The sequence below is a fragment of the Arachis ipaensis genome, chromosome B3 (genome assembly GCF_059453495.1).
Source record: "Arachis ipaensis isolate K30076 ecotype BB chromosome B3, ASM5945349v1, whole genome shotgun sequence".
Lineage (NCBI taxonomy): Eukaryota > Viridiplantae > Streptophyta > Magnoliopsida > Fabales > Fabaceae > Arachis > Arachis ipaensis.
Window position 1 is genome coordinate 54258552 of NC_142438.1, and position 13848 is coordinate 54272399.

General features: G+C 40.0%; 2 non-coding genes across 2 annotated transcripts; one reads left to right on the forward strand and one right to left on the reverse strand.

Annotated features, from left to right (window-relative positions):
- The first annotated feature begins 682 nt into the window (after positions 1–682).
- Positions 683–789, forward strand: LOC148570674 (small nucleolar RNA R71). Its single transcript, XR_015907883.1, has one exon. It is a non-coding gene; the product is annotated as a small nucleolar RNA R71 (small nucleolar RNA).
- Positions 790–13452: 12663 nt separating this feature from the next.
- LOC148570675 (small nucleolar RNA R71) lies at positions 13453–13561 on the reverse strand. Its single transcript, XR_015880291.1, has one exon. It is a non-coding gene; the product is annotated as a small nucleolar RNA R71 (small nucleolar RNA).
- Between the last annotated feature and the right edge of the window lie 287 nt (positions 13562–13848).

Genomic DNA, 13848 nt, shown 5'->3' on the forward strand with positions numbered 1-13848 from the left:
GTTATCTTGAATCTCCTTGCATATGCCTTCAAGTAGAGTCTCAATCCTTGATAGTCTTTCTTCCGATGATGGAGAGTTGAGATTGGAAGGATGAGAAGGGCCATTTTGACTTTGGTATGGATGTTGAGAAGTGTTGTTGGGTGGGTGTTGGTATGGCCTCTGTGTGGAGTGTTGGTGAGTTGCATTGTTGTTGGGGTTGTGGCATCTCTGATCTTGGCCTTGGTCTTGTTGATTTCCCCATCCAAAGTTTGGGTGGTTTCTTCAACCAGGATTATACGTTTTGGAGTATGGGTCATGATTCTGCCTAGGTGAATTCTCAATGTAGTTGACTTGTTCCTGATCACCCTCTACTTCTTTATTCACTCCTTCTTGGGTTGCTGCTGAAGTGGTGATTGCTGCTACTTGATTCCTCTCCATCTTCTTGATGAGGTCAGCTAATTGCTTGGTAATCATCTTATTTTGAGCTAGCAGTGCATCCACATTGTTCAGCTCCATCACTCCTCTAGTGTTGCCTCTTTCAGAAGCATAGAAGTAGTCATTCTCTGCTACAGTCTCAATGACATCTATGGCTTCTTCAATGGTCTTCTTCTTGTTCAGAGATCCCCCAGATGAGTGGTCTACTGCCTTCTTTGATTCATACGAAAGGCCTTCATAGAAAATGTGCAACTGCACCCATTCATTGAACATATCTGGCGGGCATCTTCTTGTCAAGTCTTTAAACCTCTCCCATGCTTCATATAGAGTCTCACCATCCTGCTGCCTAAATGTTTGTACCTCAGCTCTCAACATGTTGATCCGTTGAGGGGGATAGAATATTGCCAAGAACTTGTTCACCACATCTTCCCAGGTTGCTAAACTCTCCTTTGGAAAAGATTCCAGCCATTTAGATGCTTTGTCCTTGAGCGAGAAGGGAAACAGAAGTAGTCTATAGGTGTCAGGATGAACACCATTAGACTTCACAGTATCGCATATCCTCAGGAAGGTGGTTAGATATTGATTGGGATCTTCTTGGACACTTCCTCCGAATGAACAATTATTCTAAACAAGGGTGATGAGCTGTGGCTTTAGTTCAAAGTTGTTGGCATGTATGGTTGGCCTTTGGATGCTACTTCCACAGTTTCCTGGGTTTGGGATGATGTAAGAACCCAGAACTCTTCTCTCTTGTCCAGCCTGATGCGCTGGACCTTCTCTGCCATGGTTGTGAGCCTCTTCTTCATGATGGTTCTCCATATTCTCATCCATGTCTGGTTCAAAGTACTCTTCCTCTTCCTCAGCGCCAACTACTCTCTTTCCTCTTGCTTCCCTCCTTAATCTAAGGAAGGTCCTCTCAGGTTCAGAATCAAAGGAAGTTGAAGCCCCGCTTCTTCTACCTGTCATACAACCAACAAGGCACAAGCAAGAAGGATAGGTGCAGACAGTAATTTCTACAGAAATGCTGTTAGCGTGAGTGATGTAATATATCAAACAGTTAGTGGGTTAGTGACTGAATTGTAAACAACTAAGAAAATGGGTAGGGGAAAGGGAAGAAAATAGCTAAACAGAAAGTAAATTACTCAAATGAACTTAAATCAAACAAAATAAAAACAAATGCTCAATCTAGTTATCCACCAATTTAATCATTGTTGATACAAAATCAATCCCCGGCAATGGCGCCATAAACTTGATGCACGGAAACTTGTCTCTCAACAATTTTCCCTTCGGCAAGTATACCGAATTGTCGTCAAGTAATAACTCACAAAAGAGTGAGGTAGAATCCCACATGGATTGATTGGTCAAGCAACTTTAATTGAAAGAATGTTCTAGTTGAGCTAAGCAGAAAGTGAGTTGAGAATTGCAGGAAATTAAATGGCGGGAAAGTAAATAGCAGAAAATAAATGACGGGAAGTAAATTGCAGAATCTTAAATGGGGAAGGGAAGTTTAGCATGAAAGTAAATGGTATAAAGTAAAGAGAATGGGTAAGATTAGAAATGGGGAATTCATTGGGCTTAGGAGATGTTGCATTCTCCGGATCAAGTTCATTTTCATCTCTTCCTCAATCAATGCATTCATTGATCTCCTTGGCAATCTTAAGTGATTGAATTCTAATTCCTTGGTAATTCAATCTCTCAAATCAGATCAATAGCCAATTCCTTGGTCTAATTGCTCATGAGAAGAGATGAAGTGTGGTAACTGATTATACCACATGTATTTCCAAATCAAAGTATTGGGAGAATTATATGTCACCATATCCGCCCAAACCCCAATTTGGTCCAATATGAGAAAATATTTCTAGCATGATCTCTTCATCCCTTTTCCAAGGTTTAGAAGAGATCCAAGTATGAATAGCTTCTTTTTCAAGATAACTACTCAATTGGATGAAGATTGAAAGCTTTCTAGTAAAATCAAGAGAAAAGAAAGAAGAAGAATAATGAAAACTATTATTGATCCATCAAATTACAACAGAGCTCCCTAACCCAATGAAAGGGGTTTAGTTGTTCATAGCTCTGGGAATGGAAAGAAAAAATGGAGACTACATTCTAAAAGTTAAACTAGAAGTGCAGAAAAAGTAAAATACAGAGAGTAATTCTAATAATGCCAAAAGCTCTTTTCTAGTTCAAAGCTCTCCTTATTTATACTATTCTTCTCATCTTCTAGTTGGCTCTTCAAGTCTTGGATATGGGCCTTTGGATCTTGAGTTGAAGCAGTTATCTTCTTCAGTGGGCTCAGCTTTACTTGCAGAGAAAGTGTGAAGTAGGCAGGGACTTTAGCTTAGGGCGTTAGTGGTGTTAACGTTAAGTGAAAATGTGGGTTGAGAACGTTAGTGACAATCACCTTTTTCACTAACGTTCCTAACCCAAAGTGGTCCACGTTAACTTCAACGTTAGTGGCACTAACGTGACCACTAACATCGACCCTTGGCCCTTCGCAAACGTTACTGGGGTTTACCTTTTTCAATAATGTTGAGAGTACCCCTTTCTCCCTACGTTAGAGTTCACGTTAGAATAGTTAACGTGGCATTTAACATAGGCTTGCCAAATCTTCGAGAGCGTTAGTGACACTTACCTTTGTCACTGACGCTTTAGAACGCCCCTACTTCCCACGTTAGAGTTCACGTTAACTAGATTAACGTGACTTCTAAGGTGGTATTGATAGCCATCTCCAACGTTAGTGACAAAGCTGAGTGTCACTAACGTTGGCTCATCATTCTCTCCTTCACGTTAGCTTCCACGTTAATTGAGTTAACGTGGCAACTAACGTGGCTCAAAGTGGCTCAAAGTGGCTTAGTCCAACGTTAGTGACAAAGGTGAGTGTCACTAACGTTGGCCATTCCTTGCTTTCCCACGTTAGAATCCACGTTAACTGAGTTAACGTGGCTCTTAACGTGGCCCTTATGAGCTTGGTCCAACGTTAGTGACAAAGGTGAGTGTCACTAACGTTGGCTTCATCTTTTTCTTCCTCGTTAGAGTTCACGTTAACTGAATTAACGTGACTCTTAATGTGGATAATTGCCACTTTGGAGCGTTAGTGGTACTTACTTTTACCACTAACGTTGGAGTTCTACTTCTCTTCCACATTAGCTTCCACGTTAACATAGTTAACGTGGCAACTAACGTGGGCTATGATGGCTCACGAAGACGTTAATGGCGATCACTTTTCTCATTAACGTTACAAGTTAGCCTCCATTCCACGTTAGTGGTCACGTTAGCTAGACTAACGTGGCTACTAACGTGGTTCTTCCATGCTTCCTTTGTCCTGAAATCAAGCAATAAGGTACATCAAAGCTCTAATCCAAGTTATGAGACATGCATCATTCAATTTGTCCTTTAATTCATGCATAATTCTCATGAAATCATGTAAAATTCACAATGTTTGTTTGAATCAAGATGTAAGTGATTATTTACCCAAAACTTGCTTATTTCCTAAGAAAATGCATGGAAACTACCTTAAAATCATAAAGAAAAGGTCAGTGAAACTGGCCAAAATGCCCTGGCATCACTCGTTATCGTCTTCTCTTCTGCAAGTTAGTTGTTCTTTCCTTTTGATAATCATCATTTCCTGCATGCTTTTATTTGTAAAGTTTTGATTTTTTCTAAAAAGGTTGCATCTTTGTGTCTGATTGTTTGGTTGTGACTTTTTCTTTGCTGCTTCTGTTTGGGGAAAATGTGTTCTTTCTGGTAATCTTGCTTTTTTTGTAGGGTTTTTTGCTTGTCACTGTTTTCATCCTTGCATGACATCTTGTTGCCCAAAGTTTTAGTTTTTGTTGAATTGTTGGTAGAAAAGGGTTGTAGCTTTCTTGATGATTTTTGTTGATGATGATGGCTTTCTTGCTGCTTATATGGGTGATGCTTATCAGGGAAGAATTGATCTTTTAGGAGGTGTTTAGGGCATAAATTGTTTCGACTTCTTTTTTGGAATTCTTGCCTTGTTGTTGCCTCCAAAGGGTGCCCCTGGACTTTGGTGTGAGTCCTGGGGTTTCCCTTTTACTGCCGTATCTGATACTTGCTGTTTTTTATTGTCCGAGTTATTTCCTTATTTGCCCGAGTTGTTTGGTAGTAATCCAATTTTTTTTTCTTTCTGTAGGGGTAGTTGGCCTATGTCTTCCTGAAAAAATATTGTTGAGATGTCTTCGAGAGTTCCCGCTGGTATGGCCGATAGGCTGGATTCGATAGTTCTTATGTGTGTGACTGTAGCTGACCCCGAGTATTGTGTACGACTTAGGAGATTTCATAGGATTTGTAGTAATAGAGATGATGAGAAGAACTATGAATTGGTGTCGCCTGACCCTGAGGAGAGGGTTTGTTTTCCTTCTTTAACTCAGGGAGAACGTCCCTTTTTCTATGCATATGACTACTTTTTTAGTCAGCTGGGTATCACCATCCCTTTTTTTGCTTTTGAGACCGACCTGTTATGGTCTTGTAATGTGGCTCCTTCCCAGCTCCATTCGAACTCATAGGGTTTCATAAAGATTTTTCAGCTGTTGTGTCAAGAATTGAGTGTTTGACCTACCCAAACTCTCTTTCTTCATCTTTTTGTGTTGACCAAGCCTGGGGTAGCTAAGAAGAAAGCCTCTTGGATTTCTTTCCGAGCTACTCAAGGAAAGAAAGTATTTTCGATGTATGAAGAGTCATTTCACGACTTCAAGAATTATTACTTCAAGGTCCGAGCTGTTGAGGGAGCTCGAACCTTCTTTTTAGATGAAAATAATGAACCTACCTTTCCTTTATCTTGGGAAGAGAATGTAGTAGTAGTAGTCAAGTATCCCTGAGAGAGTCTGAGTGAATTAGAACAAGCTTTGGTGGGTGTGTTAGAGGAGAACTAGGGGGAGCCTCCTTACTTGGACACGAAAAGGTTTCTGGGAGATCCTTCCCTTCTCTGTGCTGAACTGGATAGTGGCCGACTTCTTTTTAGCTTTCCTTTTTTGTTTATTTGCTAATTTACTCCTTTCTTACTTGTTTTTTGCCAGCTTCTTTTTTAGAATGGTGAAGTCCTCGGATTCCATGAAGGCCTTTCGTAGGGCAAAAAAGGCGACAGCTGCAGAGAATCTGTCTGCAAAAACTCCTACTGAAGGGTCTTCCCAACTACCTCCAAAGAAGCCGACCTCGAGTGCTTCTGGGCCGAGAAAGGTCATTCCGACCCCTCAGGTCCGGATGGTTCCTTCTGACCTAGTTCAACCATCTTCTGGTGCTACCTCTTCTCCTACTGCTGGTCCCCCTCCGAAAAAGCAAAAGACTATTAGTCCTTATAACCTGGATGCCTAGGATTTTGATGCTGTGGGGTTTGTTGATGAACAGATTGCTCCTTATGGCCAACTTCTAATGGATGATGTGTCCATCATTCGTCACTTGGATTTCATCACCCGCAACAGTGTTCGGATGGCCTATATGGGTGCGGCTTTATCGCAAATTGTTAGAGAGTCTCCCATTCGTGCCACTAAGGCTTTTATAGAAGATGCTAAGTCTGAATTTGACAGAATCACGGGTTTGAAGGATGAGCTTGATGCTAAGGTAATTAAACTGGAGTTGGATCTGGAGAAGGAAAAGTTCCGAGCTACCAGGGCTGAGGCAGCTGCGAACTTGGCTGAGGAAACGGCGAAAAAACACAAGGAGAGCTATACCCGCACATATGGTGAGCTGCTGGAGATCAGGGAAAGACTTCAATCTGCCTATGCTAATTATGCCGAGCTTCAGGGTCACATGGTGGGTTGTGTGACTGATGCCTATGAGAATTTGAAGGCCCAAGTCCGAGTTCTTGCCTCTGAGCTCGACCTGACTCTTTTTAGCCTGGATAATGTGGTAGAGGATGGCAAGATAGTGCCTGCCCCTGATGATGAAGATGAGGGTCCTCCTCCTGTGCCGTCAGCCAAAGCTTCTGCCGCTTCAGCCTTTTCAACTCCTTCAGCCGAGGTGGCTCCCCTTGGATACGATTTTGATGTGGAGATACTGAATGGCCCAGACGGGGTTGTCAATGCCGTCCCTCTTGTAACCAGACCTCCCTCTCCTAAGGATGCTACTACTGGGGAGAATTTGAACCCTTATGATCTCTGTGTTTTTGTATAGTCCGGCTTGTGGACTGCTGAATCTTTTATTTTTTTGTAATCTTTTTATATGGTTAACTATGGTGACACTTGGTTGCTTCTTTGTAACTTCATTTTGAAACACAAAACACTTTAGACTCTGAGGCTGCCTTTTTGGATGGCCTTTTGAGTCTTTAATGCTTGATTATGTTTTTTGCTGATATGTTCATCATCACTTTGCAACTCTTGTGGATTTTTATAGAGGTGTGGTATTTTTCCTATCTGACCTCTTTTGCAGTGTGGGCTTTTGGCCTTTTTGGATCATGCCTTGCTTTCTGCTTGAGCGAGGTCGTCCTTTGGTGTCTGGGGCTGACTTGTCTGATGACTTTTTAGTGTTCTTTATAGAACCTTTTTAGTCATCGACTTCCTTGTAGCCCTTTTCCTTTGTTTGAGCGGAGTTGTTCCCCTTTTGAGCCTTAAGTTGTTTCTCAACCTTTTGGCTTATCCTTTGAGATCGTGGTTTGCACCTTTTCTTTTCTGTCGTTCGACCTGTAGGACTTCATTATCCGGGCTTTTTAGTCACATTCCAACAACTTTTTAGGTAGTGTTCTGATTAGGAACCTTTTCTTTATAGTTTATTTGGATGACTTTTTAGCGCCGTCTTGACTTGTGCTTTTGCTTTTTAGGTAGTGTCTTTTTTGCAAGACTTGTACCTTTATAGCGGAGCAGCTCGGACCTTTTGGAGGTGTCTTTGTCCCTTTTTAGTGATCCTTTCACTGGTCCGACTTCTCTGTCGGGCCTTCTTAAGTTATTTTTAGCAATCCATTTTTAGTCAGACCTCGTCAGGTCTCTTTTTATGGACTACTTTTTATAAATTCTTGCATTAATATGCTTTTACGCTTTTCACCTTGCCGACCTTTTTGTAATCAGACGATGAATTTGGTTTTTACCTTGCCAACCTCTTCGTAATCAGACGATGAATTTGGTTTTCACCTTGCTGACCTCTTCGTAATCGGACGATGAATTTGGTTTTCACCTTGCCGACCTCTTCGTAATCGGATGATGAATTTTTGCATTTTATGAGCTTAGATTAATGCGTCTTGGTAGGAAACTTTTTAGGGAATCTGAAAACTTTATTCAAATAATAATAAAAGATAGAAATATGAACAAGAGTGTATAGATATGGGTGCTTACCCTTCTAGATCTCGACCTGGCGCCTCATTAAAAAAACCTTTCAGGAAAAAGAGTACACCTTGACCCCAGATCTTTTATTTTTTTCTAACTATAGTGCCTTCTTAGATTACAGGCATGCCATGACCTGGGTAACTCTCGTCCCTCGAGGTCGGACACCTTGTAGCAACCTTTTCCCAGCACTTCTATTACTCGATATGGTCCTTTCCAGTTAGCTGCTAGCTTCCTTTCTCCTGACCGACCTGCTCCGATGTCATTTCGAATTAAGATGAGATCATTGGTGGTGAAGCTTCACTGGACTACCTTCCGATTATATCTCAGAGCCATTCGATGCTTTAGGGCTTCCTCTTTAATCTGGACTCTTTCTCTGACTTCTGGAAGTAGGTCGAGATTTTCCCTTTGAGCCTGAGAGTTGGTATCTTCATTATAGAGGATCATTCTAGGAGATCCTTCTTCTATCTCAACGGGGATCCTTGCTTCCATTCCGTAAGCAAGTCAGAATGGTGATTCCCCAGTAGTTGAGTGTGGTGTTGTCCGATATTCCCATAGGACTTGCGGGAGCTCTTCAGCCCAAGCTCCTTTGGTGTCCTATAACTTCCGTTTTAACCCAGCCAATATAACCCGGCCAGATGAGCTCCTCGGGTGGAGCTATGTGGAAGTTAGCGTGCTTCTGGCATGGTGGGCATGGCTTGACAAACTCTGTAGCTTCCCTTTGTAAGGTCGGCCAGTAGAAACCAGCTCGGAGTACCTTTTTAGCAAGGGCTCGTGCTCCAAGGTAATTGCCGCACATGCCACTATAGACTTCTTCGAGAACTTCCTTTGTAGCGGAGGTCGGGACGCATTTTAGGAGAGGTATAGAGATTCCTCTCTTATATAGGGCGTCTTGTATTATGGTGTAGTACTGAGCTTCTCGTACTAGCCTCTTTGCCTCTTTTTTGTCTGCTGGGAGTGTTTCTGACTTGAGGTAGTTAATTATGGGAGTCATCCATCATTGATTCTATCCTAAGATGGTTAGTGTTCATACCACGGGTCGAGCTATGCGCCCGAGCTAACTTCGGATAGGAACGTCCGACCTCTTTAGGTTGGATGACCACCGACCTCTCACTTAAAGAGCTCGGCCAAATCACTACAAAGGCCCAAGTAGGCCCAAAGCAGAAGATCATAGCCCACTTAAAGGCGGCTAGCCAAAGTTAAGGGGACCCACCCACAAAAGATAAGATAACTAACTTATCTTAAAGGGAGGTCACTCCACACTACTATAAATATACTAGAGCACCCAGGTACAACTCATACTCTGATTCTACACAAAAACCTGCTTAAAGCCGGTGCTAACTTAAGCATCGGAGTCTCTTGCAGGTACCACCACCCTCCGGTGATCAAGGATCAACAGCTCTACCAGGATCAACAAGTCAGACGCAACTGCTCCGGCCACCACAACAGATCTCATCCGAGATCGACCTTCAGTTTCAGGTAACCCTCGGAATATTGGCGCCGTTGCCGGGGAACTTGGAAGTCATCCCCTCATCATAGTGGACAACCTCGACAACAATCACAACTCCGGTTTGGAAGAAAGAATCCCGCTAAAAAATACAGATGCTACATCAAAGGATGTACCTCAAAACAAGGGGGACAAGCAATCTCCAAACACCAAAATTTTAGATGCTCTCCGGGAACAGCAGAATCGCCTCAAACAGCTCGAACAGGATGCTGAACATCAGCGGGAAGCTGAGAGAGACCTCCGAAGAGAAGCGAGACGTCACCGAGAGCTAGAGGACAAGCTCGCAAAGCTCGAGGCCGATCTCAAAACCAAAATTGCTCATTCCAACCATGAAGATAACTCCCACAAAGATCAAGATCCATTCACTAAAGAGATCATGAAAGCTAAAGTCCCAAAGGACTTCAAAGCTCCTGACATGACTCCATATGATGGTACCTCTGATCCAAGCCATCATCTCAACAATTTCAGAAGCAGGATGTACCTCACAGACGCCTGATGAGCGGATAATTTATACGCTTTTTGGCATTAGTTTTACATAGTTTTCAGTATGATTTAGTTAGTTTTTAGTATATTTTTATTAGTTTTTAAATAAAAATCACATTTTTGGACTTTACTATGAGTTTGTGTGTTTTTTGGTGATTTCAGGTAATTTCTGGCTGAAATTGAGGGACCTGAGCAAAAATCAGATTCAGAGGTTGAAGAAGGACTGCAGATGCTGTTGGATTCTGACCTCCCTGCACTCAAAGGAAGACCTCTGCACATGAAAGCTTCAATACTCAGCCCAAGCACACACCAAGTGGGTCCGGAAGTGGATTTCTGCATCATTTACTTATCTTTGTAAACCCTAGTAACTAGTTTAGTATAAATAGAACTTTTTACTATTGTCTTTACATGGTGGAATTTTTGGATTATCTTTTAAACCTTTGATCACGTTTTGGAGCCTGGCCATTCGGCCATGCCTGGACCTTGTTCTTATATATTTTCAATGGTAGAGTTTCTACACACCATAGATTAAGGTGTAGAGCTCTGCTGTTCTTCATGAATTAATGCAAAGTACTACTGTTTTTCTATTCAATTCAGACCTATATCTTCTCTAAGATATTCATTCGCACTCAAGAACATGATGAATGTGATGATTATGTGACGCTCATCATCATTCTCACTTATGAACGCGTGCCTGACAAACACTTCCGTTCTACATGCAAACAAGCTTGAATGTGTATCTCTTAGCATTCTGATCGTGAGATCAGAGTCTTCATGGTATAGGCTAGAACTATTGGCGGCCATTCTTGAGGTCTGGAAAGTCTAAACCTTGTCTGTGGTATTCCGAGTAGGATCCGGGGAAAGGATGGTTGTGACGAGCTTCAAACTCGCGAGTGCTGGGCGTAGTGACAGACGCAAAAGGATTACCGAATCCTATTCCAGTATGATCGAGAATCGACAGATGAATAGCCGTGCGGTGACAGCGCATCTTGGACCATTTTCACTGAGAGGATGGGAAGAAGCCATTGACCACGGTGATGCCCTACACAAAGCTTTCCATAGAAAGGAGTTGGAATGGTTGGATGAAGACAGCAGGAAAGCAGAGGTTCAGGAAGAATGAAAGCATCTCTATACGTTTATCTGAAATTCTCACCAATGAATTACATAAGTATCTCTATCCCATTTTACGTTTTATTTATCTTTAAATTACTAAAACTCTATAACCATTTGAATCCGCCTGACTGAGATTTACAAGGTGACCATAGCTTGATTCAAGCCGACAATCTCCGTGGGATCGACCCTTACTCACGTAAGGTTTATTGCTTGGTCGACCCAGTGGACTTGCTGGTTAGTTGTGTGAAGTTGTGACAAAGTGTGTGAATTACGTTCCGAGCACCAAGTTTTTGGCGCCGTTGTTAAGGATCACAATTTCTTGCACCAAGTTTTTGGCGCCGTTGTCGGGGATTGTTCGAGTTTGGACAACTGACGGTTCATCTTGTTGCTCAGATTAGGTAATTTTATTTTATTTTATTTTTAAGCTTTTTACTTTTATTTATTTTCAAAAAAAAATATAAATTATTCTATGTTCTTCAGAATTTTTAAGAAGGAATTCTAGAGTTTCAAGAGATATGTTGAATCCTGGCTGGCTGTTAAGCCATGTCTAATCTTTTGGACCGAGGTTTCACTTATCCTTAAGAGAAGAGCTTCTTTGTCTTCTTCAGCAATTCAGCTATTGTATGCCTGATTTGTATCTGCTAAAGCTTGGCTGGCCATTGGCCATGTCTAGTGTTTTGGACCGGAGCTTTCACTGAAAGCTTGGCTGGCTAGTGAGCCATGTCTAATTCCTGGACCGGAGCTTTAGACTAACATTGAATGATTCCTGGAATTCTCATTAAAAATTTTGAAATCCTTAATTCTCTTTTTCCAATTAATTTTCGAAAATAAAAATTTAATAAAATCATAAAATCAAAAATAATTTGATGTTTCTTGTTTGAATCTTGTGTCAGTTTTTAAGTTTGGTGTCAATTGCATGTTTATCTCTTTCTTGCATTTTTCGAAAATCCATGCATTGCATTCTTCATGATCTTTAAGTTGTTCTTGGTAAGTCTTCTTGTTTGATCTTTAAAGTTTCTTGTTTGATGTCTTTTCTTGTTTCTCATACGCATTTTTGAATTATTAATGTCTCAACATTGAAAATTTCTAAGTTTGGTGTCTTGCATGTTTTTCTTTAATTAAAAATTTTCAAAAATAAGTTCTTGGTGTTCATCTTGACATTCAAAGTATTCTTGGTGTTCATCTTGACACTCATAGTGTTCTTGCATGCATCTTTTATTTTAATCCAAAATTTTTATGTTTTGCATCAATTTTATATTTTTCTCTTTCTTCAAAAAAATTCAAAAATCAAAAAAATATCCTTCCCTTTTTCACTCACAAATTTTCAATGTAAAAATTCTATCTTTTTCAAGAAATCAAATCTTTTTCATTTTTCTTTTATATTTTTCGAAAATTTCAAAATGATTCCCAAAAATCTTTTTCTTATTTTTGTTCCATATTTTCGAATTCATTGCTAACTTTTAATATTTTGATTCAAAAATCTCAAGTTGTTACTTGCCTATTAAGAAAGGTTCATTCTTTAAATTTTAAAATCCTATCTTTTTGTTTCTTCTCAGTCAAGTAATCAACTTTAATTTTCAAAATCAAATTTTTTTTTAAAAAAATTCTTTTTCAAATCTTTTTCAAAATAAATTTCAATCACATCTTTTTCAAAATCAATTTCAAAATCTTTTCTAACCTCTTATCTTTTCAAAATTGATTTTCAAATCTTTTTCAATTAATCGTATCTTTTTTATTGATTCTTATCTTTTTCAAAACTACCTAATTAATTCTCTCTCTCTAATTTTCGAAAATCACCTTCCTCTTTTTCAAAATTCCTTTTTAATTAACTATTTGTTTTAAATTTTAATTTAATTTAATTTCATTTTTCCTTTTTTTAAAATTTTTGAATTCTAACTTTAATTTTTTTAATTAAAAACAAAAATATTTTTTTTTATTTTAATTTTCGAAATTCTTCCCTCTCTCATCTCTTTCTAATTATTTATTTATCTACTAATACTTCTCTTCTTAAAAATTCGAACCTTCTCCCTCTTTATGTGTTCGAATTCATTCTCTTCTCTTCTATTCACATAAAGGAACCTCTCTACTATGGCAAAGAGGATCCCTATTATTTTCTGTTCTCTTCTTTTTCATATGAGCAGGAACAAGGATAAGAACATTCTTGTTGAAGCTGATCCTGAACCCGAAAGGACTCTAAAGAGGAAGCTAAGGGAAGCGAAAGCACAAGTCTCTGGAGAAAATCTTACTAAAATTTTTGAAAAAGAAGGAGACATGGCCGAAAATAATAATAATGGTGGAGATGCAAGGAAGATGCTTGGTGACTTTACTGCACCAAATTCCAATTTACATGGAAGAAGCATCTCAATTTCTGTCATTAAAGCAAACAATTTTGAGCTAAAGCCTCAATTAGTTTCTCTGATGCAACAGAATTTCAAGTTTCATGGACTTTGATCAGAAGATCCTTTTTAGTTCTTAACTGAATTCTTGCAGATCTGTGATACTGTAAAGACCAATGGGGTTGATCCCGAGGTCTACAGGCTTATGCTTTTTCCATTTGCTGTAAGAGACAGAGCTAGAATATGGTTAGACTCTCAACCTAAAGATAGCGTGAACTCTTGGGATAAGCTGGTCATGGCTTTCTTAGCCAAGTTCTTTCCTCCTCAAAAGCTTAGCAAACTTAGAGTGGAGGTTCAAACCTTCAAACAGAAAGAAGGTGAATCCTTCTATGAAGCTTGGGAGAGATACAAGCAACTGACCAAAAAGTGTCCTTCTGACATACTTTCAGAATGGACCATCCTGGATATATTCTATGATGGTCTGTCTGAATTACCAAAGATGTCATTGGACCATTCTGCAGGTGGATCCATTCACCTAAAGAAAACACCTGCAGAAGCTCAAGAACTCATTGACATGGTTGCAAATAACCAGTTCATGTACACTTCTGAAAGGAATCCTGTGAGTAATGGGATGCCTCAGATGAAGGGAGTTCTTGAAATTGATACTCTGAATGCCACATTGGCTCAGAATAAAATATTGACTCAGCAAGTCAATATAATTTCTCAGAGTCTG